This window comes from Eurypyga helias, unplaced genomic scaffold (genome assembly GCF_000690775.1).
Source record: "Eurypyga helias isolate BGI_N326 unplaced genomic scaffold, ASM69077v1 scaffold14383, whole genome shotgun sequence".
Lineage (NCBI taxonomy): Eukaryota > Metazoa > Chordata > Aves > Eurypygiformes > Eurypygidae > Eurypyga > Eurypyga helias.
In genome coordinates this window covers 27,883-36,184 of record NW_010240654.1, presented here as the reverse complement: position 1 = coordinate 36,184, position 8,302 = coordinate 27,883, and positions in this window count along the sequence as shown.

Below are 8,302 nucleotides of genomic sequence, written 5' to 3'. Positions count from 1 at the left end.
CTAAAACCTAGAACAGCGTTGGTGTGATTACTTCCGAGTTTGACAATTTAATAATATTGCCTTGATAGTGGTGATGCACAAAATAAAATCGGAACTGTCTTCTTTGCCATAGAGAAGTTTACTTTACATTTTACTTTAAAGTGACGATTAAAGGCATATTTTTAGATATTGACTGTGGGTGACTTCTGTGGTATACCTAAGTATTTATCTGAGAACTTCCTTAGAGAAGTCACAAAGGCAGATTACCCAGTATCAAATTAAATTGTAATAGCTCTCTTTTCCATATTGCTTCAGTTTTCTGTCTTCCCAGTTTTAACCCATTAGATCCACTAATGCTTTATTGGCTGTCCTGCTACTTGCATTTTGGTACCATCTCCTTTTCTTTATGATGCCCACGCACAAGCTTTTAAATAATTTCTTCTTTGTTTCCCCATGGAACCATTTGTGTTATATAGACTGTGGAAAGCAAGAGCAGATCATGTAGCTTTCAGTCCAAGGCCCTGTTTCAGTGACTGCTTGTAGGCATGTCACCCTCATGCACATGAAATGTGCAGTCCACACCCTCACACATAGACTTTCAGTGCTGTTTAGGTTCCTTGCTGAGAAATTTTACCCCATCTACTGTGGCAGGAAGGACTGCAGGTCCTGTGTCATATTTGCCAACCGCATGTAGGCATTTCAGATAGCAACAGTCTTCTCATACGGCTGTGTGTGCTTACCCTCAGGCAATCAAATGCCATCCAGAGAGTCCTCTACAGGACTATTTCTGTCCTGTATAGTGAGTGAATGTGTGTGTGTATGCATATATATATATATGTATGTATGTATGTATATGTATGCATGTATATATGTGTTTGTTAAAGTATTTTTAAAATGTGATTATAAGGCTAAGACCACGTCTGGATTATTCAATGGATTGGGAATAGGATATAGCAAAACTACAAGTGAATGCCTGCAGAATGCATGCAGAACTAACTGCATGCATCCCAGCGCATGAGGCAAATATGCTTCATCCAACCCAAACGATTCTATGCATCTGTGATTTTCAAGACTCAAGCCTAAAATGCAAACTGATTAATAGATAACTTACTTTAAGTGTGGTGGCTGCTGGAGGTTGACTTTGCTTTTCCCTCCGTACATTTGTCCTACCTGGGAGGCCTCCATTCTGTATTGTCTCCTGTGCTGCACCAGGTTGTCGCGTGAGTCACAGCCTCCCTGTGTCTGTTCTTGTGCCTGCGCGCCCGCAGACAGCACGTGCACTTCTGCTGCCACTTCACCTGCACGTCTTTAAGCTAACATGCAGTTTGAGTTTTGAGGCTTTTACAATCCAGTGCCTGTTTAACATCACATGCTCCCAAAGGGGCTGTGAATCCTTGCATTGCTCATGACTTGGCAAGAAGGACTCCCAACATTTCATAGAGCCTAGGACATGGCTCTTCTTCCTCGGAGGCCATGCAGTTATACGCACCCTCTCTTATTTGTCCCATCTGGAATTTGGTTTGCCGGTACTCACTTGCAAAATGAGAATGATGAGTTGAGTTTCCCTGAGATGGAACTAAACCGCAGACCAGTTCTGGAAGGAGTGCTGTAACCCTTAGACCCGGCATGAGAGAAGATTGCTGCCAGCTCAGGTCTGCTCTTTCGCGTGACACCCGCTAGCCAGGGCCTGTGGTCCCTGAGGCTGATTGTCCCGCTTCATCACTGAATCTGAGTGACTTTGAGAGATGCCAGCTGAAGCTTGGATCTCTGTGACAGTGAACCAGGGGGGGCTCAGTTGGGTTTCACTGTTGACAAGTGCCCTTTTTGGTGAGTTACTGTGTAAGTCTTCTATTTATTTTTATGTGTCTGTGTAAATATATGCTTTAGTAACTTAGTAGTGGTACCATCTGTGTTCACTGTGGGGATGGGTGACAAGTGACCTGACATAAAACACTTGGTCTTTTCTGCAGACAGCTGTGGTCTAAATCACTCATCCACTGCTTGATCTCCCTGAGAAAGAAACAAGATGATAGAGGTCCTTTGGGCTTGGAAAAAAATTGCAAAGACTTCTGCTATAAATTGCCCACAGTGTATGATTTTTTCAAACATCGACTGTAGTAGATATTACAAACCACACATACAAGAGGAGTTTATTCTTTCCTTACCAGAATAACCTGCCTCATTCATTGTTCGAATATTTGCTCAGTTTAATCTGAAGACTTGATAGTTTGCATCTTAAACCAAGAAGAAATCTATTAGTAAGCAGAAATTGATGCCTTTTTTTAAGGGCAGTTTCCATCACCGTTCCTTCAGAGAGAAAAAGCTCTTATTCCTGCCCCCCTATCTTCCCACCAGTGACTCACTCTTCGAATTGAAATCCAGTGAAATCCAGTATGAAGGACTAAAGCACTGTGAGGGGTACATGTAATACTCAGGGTATGAGCAACAAACTCACAAGCTGATTACTCAGAACTAACTTAAGGTGGTGGAGCCCTTTGCAATTTCATTTGCAATCTGCTAGTGCAGCACGGATTTCAGGATCTCCATATCATCACAGCATTTGTTGTTCTAACCACCAGAACCTCTCTTTCGTGATGCCAGTATGGATAGCTCAGCACAGCACCTTCTACATGTTGTTTGCTTCTATGAAGCAAAGATCTATCACACCATGTCTGACTTCACAAAATCATAGCAATATTTTTATCTGCTAAATTTACAGGCTCTACACAAGCACAGTCTTTATCTAAATGCATTAGAAAAATCTTTCATGTCTTGGGTTTGCCTTCTAATTTTAACTGTGCTTATTGTCTGATGCCTACCAACATTTTCAGATTGAGCTGGCAGGCAACAATACATTAAGTTGCTTTCTTTAGCATTGCTTTTCTGTCTTTTGTACTTCATGCATGTATAAATATGTACTATACTGCAGACCCTTAACGTGTTGCTTAGTTACTGGTGTATTAATCCCAGTAACTTGATCTACTGACAGCAAGATGTGGTAAACCAACAGTTCCTGCTTCCTTGATTCTGGCTTCCTGCTTTATGGAGTTCCCCCTTCCCCCACTTTGCACCTTTTTTCTTCTTTGAATTATCTGTCTCCTTCCTTTGCTTCTTCCTATGTCTTTCCAATAAATTAAAAATCCCTCCTAATGCCTGTTACCTATCGTCAAGTTGCTGCTTAATTTTATCTTAGTAGATGGAGCAAATAATTCTCTTTGACTCTCTTTGTTTCTTCAGTCTGAAGTTCCTTTTTGTGACACTTCAGCATTTTTAGCATCCTTCTTTACACTTGCCCTGCTACTGTGCTTCTCCTTCACCCTCCAGCCTGAATTACATGCAGTACGTCAATGTCAGTCTCATGAGTGTCACCTACAGAGGTAAAATAATTTCCTTGATGCAAATTATCCCCTCAGCCGATTATATTTACTGCAGTCATACCGTGTTGTTTTCCTAAGCATCCTGGTGGAACTCACTTCGAGTTGCATGTCCTTTCTGAGCCCTGAATCGGCTCAAGCTTTTTTTCAGTGCAGTCCTTGTTGTGTAGGCATAGTCACAGTTTCTTGCATTAGACATCCATTTAGCATCTGTCAGTATGATAAAACAACGTTATTTCAGCAAGCCCAGTTCACTAGGTGACCTAGATTATTCTACGTCGTGGGTGTAGATTTGATTTAACGCCTTTTGCTATCGGTGAAACTAGTCTATTCAGTTCTACTCTGGGTCAGGCCCTTAAACAGATAGAAAATGAGAATAACCATGCTGAATCAGTGGAGGTACCCAGCAGCAAAGACAAAAATCAAGGCCCTCTGTATATAGGTTTTCTTTTTTTATTTTAATGACATACAGAGAATGAGATGTCATGCTTGTCTAGCTGTAAAGAATGTAAAGCATAAAGGCCTTTTGAACATTTTAATTAAGGGCCTTCCCTTTTTTGCTTGAGTGTGTGCAAATCTAGATGATACAGAGCATAATGCAATGTATTACTAGATGTGCTGTTATAAGCATTTAGCGTTTATGCAAAACTAGAAGGTAACTGAACTTGCAGTGAGCAAAGTGCTAGAGGAGCTGTGTAAATCCGAACGCCAACATTCGCTCTAAGTGTGGTAGCAGATGAATTTTTTTTTATTGTTTAAATTCTTTTTCTTTGAAGAGCAGAATTGTTGAACCTGTTTTCGAGTAAGACTAATGGCATCTTCAGTCTGCTGATACTGGCACTCAATTAAAAAGCGTTATATTCTATTGTTATTGCCAGTATTTTACTCGTTTCATAACTGTTACTAGAGAGGCTGGAGCTGAAAGCTGTAAGGTTTTTAAAGGCTACTCGTACGTGTTTTGGTAACATCTGCAATGCCAGCACCCTTCTCTGTTGTTAATGCTTTTTTACTAGAGTTACTGAGTACGTACCTTCATTTTTTTACTTCTATGAATCAGAATGGTACGGCTGAACGGAGGCCGTAATTACAGTAAGTGATACAGCGAGGTTCCTGCTGTGAGTGGCGTTGCAGATTCCTGTTATGCATGGGTCACTGGTGGCCGCTCTAGACTCCTGGTAAATCTACTTGGCCAGGGGAGGAAAACATTCCACACTCATAAGTTTTGAATATTTCCAGCATAACAGTGGACTGTTTTGTGAGGGCTGCTGGTTTTGTGATTATCTTGCCTCTTCCTTGGAGTCTTGATCTCAAAATAATCATGTTCAGACAGGGAATTTAAATATTTATAGCTGAATAAATAGGAAAAAAAGTAGGTGTTTTGTTTTTAAAAATATTTGGATGTGTACAAAATAAATAGACTTGATTTATTTCATAAATACAATTGTAGCCATCATTTTCTGAGGTATATTTTTGGTCATACCCCAAGCAGCATATGGGATGAGCACCTAAGCAATTTACCCCTCAGCGCTCCCCAGAAGACTGAAACTGTGAACTAATTCTTTGGTCATTGTTTTGTGCCAACTCTTTTTGTATTAAAGCAGAATAAAAGTGTGCACAGAAATGGTTACTTACCTGGTCATACCTTCCCATGAAGATAAGCTGCTCAATATTCCCCCTTGTTCTGTGACTGTTCCCTGCTCTTCCTGCTGCCGCATCCCAGTCCTGTTAGCCTAGAAATGCTTTCATGAGAACGTCAGAGGTTGTATCTGTCATCTCTCTGCAACATCCTTCTTTCCTATGCAGGCTTCTTAGGCCAAGAGGTGACAATAAAAATATATCAGGTTGTTTCCTCTGCAGTGCCCCCAGTATTGCTGGCGGACTTAAAATGATTCGGGGGCAAGTATTGAGGAGGAGCAAATGTGAATGCTTTTAGCATACTTAGAAATATGGCCGAAGGTACACCATGCATGAGAAAGCAACAAGGTAAGAATAATGCTGTCTTCAGCTAATAAATTAATATCTTATGCATACTCAGTGCCAAACTGCAGCAGAACAGTTGGTATGTTTTGCTTGATTTAGCATCAGCTCTAATCTTCAGTTTGCCACTCCTCTGACTACGTCTTCTTCCTGTCTACCAGTCCCTAAACCGCCCAGACAGCTTTCACTCTGGCTTAGGGAAGTCAGATATTTTGATTTCACTTCCCTGTCTGAAAACAAGGAAAATACTTAAGAGGATGTGTGAGAATTGTTTGCCCAATGTTTAGTGATAATGAGCTCAGTGAAGTATATTGTTTATTTTTTATTATTTGCAATCAGTGGATTATTTTTAGCTGATGTCTTTGTAATTGTCAGAGCAACAGTTGGCAGGACTCAAGGTCACTGATGAAATATTCCCTCTGTCAGTAATTCTCTGCCTTTAAAAAAATAGGACAGCAAGGTCCAGGAGTACTCTATATCAAGAGGTAACAGGGAGATTTGCTCCTAGTTTAGGAGAGTGCAAGGTTAGATTTTAATGGTACAAATAAAGAAGAAGATTCCTGTAGGCTCGTAGTGGCCCAAGGAGTCACAGTAATGTGGTTATAGCTGTGGTTATGAGTCTGTGATCCTGGGTACAAAGGGAGAGGATTTGAGCAGTAGCCAGAAGATTCAGCTACTGAGCATCAAGGAAGCCCTGGCAAGTGCCATCACACATAGAGCTGTGACTTGCTGGCCAGTCGCAGTGGGAGGCCAGAGCTCTGGTTACCATAGGCCAGCTGAAGATGCTTTCCTTCTTCACAGTTGCTCAGAGGATGATGGCTCTGTCATGTCGCTTCTGTAGCCTCAGTGAGTGATTCCCTTTGCCACAACCAGATAAGGGAACACTGGTAATGGTGTTGTCACTGTGGGAATGGTCATTCCTGTCATTACAACACGTTTAGAGGGTGGGTTTTCATGTCCTACTAAACTTACTCTGATGACTTGGCTGTGTCATCTTCTCCTGAGAAGCCTGTATTTCAGCTAGACTCGAGGAGTATATTTTAGTTCTGTTGAAAGTATTATCACAGGAGACACGTGCTGGACTTCTTACTGAAATTGTTTCTTTTCATCTCAGAGTGCCTCCTAAGGCTTGTCCTGAACCAGCAGAAGTTTTGATGTGCAGAACGGTGGGAGCAGGTCATGGCCATATTAGGCTGAGACAAGTGGAGGCTGAAAAGAGTGGGGATGCCACTGCAAGAGTTTCGTTCTACCTCTCACCTACACCTTCCTAATGTTTTGCTTGGCCTAGCATTGGCATTTCTAAGATGACTGAAGTAGGTTGAACTGAATTAAGAAAAAAAATCCAAAATATGGCTTTCAGACATATTTTTTTTGCAAGTGTTGTTTTCAGATTGGTTTCTTAACGTGCCTCAGCAAGTGAATGCATCAGTGATGGTGCTGGCATGAGGGAAGTGATGGAAACCAACAGCAAAGGGGGATTTGTCAGAACCCTCTGGCAGTAGCCTACATCTCTGTTGGCTTAATGTGATCATTGTGGGGCTGCGATTTGAAAAGCTAACTCGTTTTTATGAGTCGTAGTATTGGCTATGGCCACATCCTGTGAGCGACTTACCTGATACAATTTAACTCCGTTGGTTTAGGTTTGTTAAGATATTTGATGGCTGAACTTTGTATTGAGAGGTTTTTACTCAGTTCAGGTACAGGTTGTCCTTTAACAGCCACTCTAAAGCTAGAACAAGCTTCATCTCCGGCTCATTTAGTCCTGACTCATACCATTCAGTGATTCAGTCGCGTGCATGTCCTCTACCTGCAAGAGGCAAGCTGTGATGTGAGACGAGATCCTTGGGATCCAGGTATGTTGCACGGCAGGGGACACCTGCACTCCTCTTCTGGAGCTGCGGATAACTGTCTTCCCCTCGTCATCTGCATGTGGCATCGTGCAACCTGCCTCACTGAAAGAAACAAAAGCCCAGCTTGCATTCCGACACACTGTGATGAGGTACATGAAAGTGCAGTTTCTTAATTACGGTTGGTTATCAGCTGATAAGCTCCTGAAAGCTTGGCTTATTTGTGCCTTTGTTTAAACACGCCTTTCTTTGCTCTGAACTTTGCACCAAAGAGATCACTTTGGTTTCATAGTGCCCAAGGTAGTGCATCAAAACAGTATCAGGAATGAGAAGTACAATCAGAATAGGCCATGTGGTTTCCTATAAGAAACACAATCTAACTTTCCATCACAGTTAGGTTTTCTGGTTTAACGGTAAAAAAGTCTAAGACATTAAATAACTAAGACATGACACAAATATAAGTCATTGAAAATGTACTAATTAAAATGTCCAAGCATCTGTCCAGTGCCCCAAATTCTGCCTGCCTTCTCCTTTCAGAGAAGGATATTTACACTGTGGTACTTGTTCTCCTTTGAGGTGAAAGCTGAGAAGACGACTGTATTTGTTTGAAGTTCTTCCTGTGGATGGTATGCACAAGAACAAACTAAAAATGTTCTTTTTTTCTCCTAGTAAGTAGAAGCTGCTTAAAGTTTATGGGAAACTTTATGAGCTTCATGCTGTGAAAGCTGGTATTTGGCACTTTGTACTTCAAATCAGGGAACAGCTTATGAAGATGTATGGTATTAAAATCTGTGTGATGTGTCACAGTGTTTTGGCTTTTGAGCCTTGCTTAAGCTTTTGAAGTGATTGTTTAAGAAAGTTTTGTCATCCTGTATTAGGGAGTGTACGAGAGACATTCGCTTACGTGTCTTTGCTCACTGTCCATTTGCTGAATTATTTGATACAGAATCAACTAAACACAGACTGCAGTATTGGTTGTTATAATTTCTCTTAATTTTACGTTTATGTATGTATTTAATCTCTGACATTCAGATCAGGTGTAATTCAGTTTTTGTTGTATGCTTTTGAAGAAGCAGCTAAGTGAGATCCAGTTAGTTAACAGCTAGCAGTTAGCTGGGGTGAAAA